We start from the raw sequence: 2,774 nt of genomic DNA, 5'->3' as shown, positions 1-2,774 counted from the left end.
CAGTAGTTTTATTTTGCCGAGGCTCTACCTAGGCCCTATGGCCTTCATTGGCCGATGGATAAGATCTTGCATAGTAAATGGGATGTTCCCAGCAGGGCACAACGCTAACTCTGCATGGTAGCTCATCTAGGTGTTTCTCGAACCCGATCTTCAGAATTCCAAGAGCTCCAACCACAACCGGAACCACTTTGGTCTTTGTTTTCCATATTTGTACGTTTTCTCGACCTCCTTGGCCGCAATGCGTCAGCTGGTACGGCCACGTCGATTATTGTGCAGCGGTTTTTCCCTCTTATTGTTGGGGGTAGGCTGGTGATCGTACCAGTGCTCAGGCACTTGCTAGTTCTTTAAGTATTGAACAATGTAGATAGCTTGCAATCTTGTTGTGACGATGCGTGCATTCCGCCGGTGCTAGGACTGTGCAGCCAGCAATAATGTGACTGACAGTTTCATCATTATTATTGCACACTCTAACGAGTGGCGACGAGTATTAAGTGCCTAATCCTAAGCTACCACTATGATGCTCTCTGTCTCACCCTTGAGTCCAGCGCACGTTAGCTCCAAAAATATTGTTCTTATCAACCCAGTTGTTTTGCAGACTTCAGAGAAACTGCCCATGGAGAGGCATGACTCTCCAATCTTTCCTCGAATATGGCTGATTTTAGTCTTTTGTAGAGTTACGGACTCAGGCTTGAAATATTTGTTCTTTATTTCATTGTCTTGTTTGTTGTGCAAACGCACTTTCGCCTTGGTCTCCTCATGCCTCCTAACCAAGAGAGTATATATGTCTTTGCCTTCGCTGGTGTACTCGGCTCCACAATTTTCCGATAGTATGCACCTTATTATCATAACATAATCAAAATAAAAAACAAATCATCGTTCTCTTAAATTCCTTCATATTTTGTTGTTCCATTCTATTTACTCTATAATACAACAATTTCAATTATATTTAAATACAAACTGTTACAAATTTACTCATATTATATTTTTGTCCCTCACACGAATTGTGAGCACGTGTTCAAATATCACCCATGCCAAGGGCTTTGTGAGCTTCGTCGATGCATCAATAGGGCTGTTGTTCATCATAAATGGGCAGTCACGTGAGGTTCACCAATAGACCTTTGCCCAAGTCGGAGAAATCAATGATAATGTTAAGGATAGCAGCAGAGAAGGGGACTTGTGGAACGCAGCGCATCAATATACTAATGACTGATTCTCCATCAACATTGTAATGTCATATAATTGGAAATAAGTTCTCAAACCTGTTTTTACGGTTTATTGGTTCCTGAAGAATTAGTCTAAAAAATAGTTTTTGCACGATTTCTTCATGAGTATGAAAAATCAGAAGATTGGTTCTTGACACGTTTAAACTACGCATTATTTTTCAACACGAAGGTCACGTTTCAATTCACTGATTGAAACCTTTCATTTTTATTTAACTTGCAGTGAGCGGAATCTTTTGTCATCGTCACTATGAATTGATTACTACATCATATCGTAATAGACAACCTCTATCATTTTATCTTCCTCAAAAAGTTTCTCAACTAACAATTTATCTATATAGGTAAATGGACCAGCTGCTATAATTTTAAAATATAAATAAATTCTAAAAAATTAGTTCACAAAATTATTATTTACACATAACTTTTTTTTGTGTGTATTTCGTTCCTCGGTTTTAAAGAGTCCGAGATATTCGCAACACCGATTATCCGCACTATGCGAAGTATAGCATCATTCCATTCGTATAATTCATGCCTCAAGGTTAAAGTAATTATTGATTTGTTGTTGGTAACACAATAATATAATTAAACTTTTATAGCATTAATAAATTATTTGCTTTTCTTTCTCGTCTATTCTTTATAAAATGTAAATAATTAACTATTCTGATTAATAAAGATAATCCTTAAAACTAATCTTGTTCAAAGAAAAAGCATATAAAATTAAATCTACACGTTTATGCATCGATGCGTCATTTACAGAATATATAAACTAATTAAGAGATTTAGTAGCGTAAGTATGCAAATGAAAGCTAAGACTGGATTAACAAATGATTTGACATCGTATCAAAAGTTAAGTGGTTGGCTTAATGAAACCGAACCTGCATATCCATGGAAATTGGACATCATCTGCCAGATTGCCGCTTGCTCGCTCGCTCACTCGCTCACTCGCTCTATAATCTCGCTCCATTCTATCTATATACGTATATTACGTCTCTATCAGCCACTATATATGAATGTGTATGTGTGTGACATAATCCAAATCATCAGGGCTTCCGTATTGATTTTACCCCGAAATATGAAATAATCCTGTCGGAAGTGGAGTGTTCAAATTTAGACACAGAATTAGCCTCCCTTCATTTCACCTCCCACATCCGCCGCTCATTTCACCCCCACCCCAGCTACTGTGTTATAATTACCGCAGAACGAGCCTCCGATTTTCCTCTTTTCAACGTACAAAAACGCGAACATTCCGCAGCGAAACAAAAGGCCAGCAAATACCACCTTCCATTCGGAATGACTGTGCATTTTTGTAATTTTATGTTTGTTTTATTATTTTTTATTATAATAAACGAAAAACGCCTTCAAGAGGAAAATCGAATGAAATTCTTTTTCGCATGATTTATCGTGAAGCTTAAAGTTGTGTTTTATTTTTTTGTGCAGAATATTCCGGAAAATGGTGCCAAGACAACGAAAAATAAAAGATTTAATTCAAATCGAGTTTTAATAATCTTGAGCACAGCTTTCCTTTCATTATTTTTATATATATATATATTTTTT

Source organism: Nicrophorus vespilloides, unplaced genomic scaffold (genome assembly GCF_001412225.1).
Source record: "Nicrophorus vespilloides isolate i.1.1-1 unplaced genomic scaffold, Nicve_v1.0, whole genome shotgun sequence".
Classification (NCBI taxonomy): domain Eukaryota; kingdom Metazoa; phylum Arthropoda; class Insecta; order Coleoptera; family Silphidae; genus Nicrophorus; species Nicrophorus vespilloides.
Note: the sequence above shows the minus strand (reverse complement) of the source record.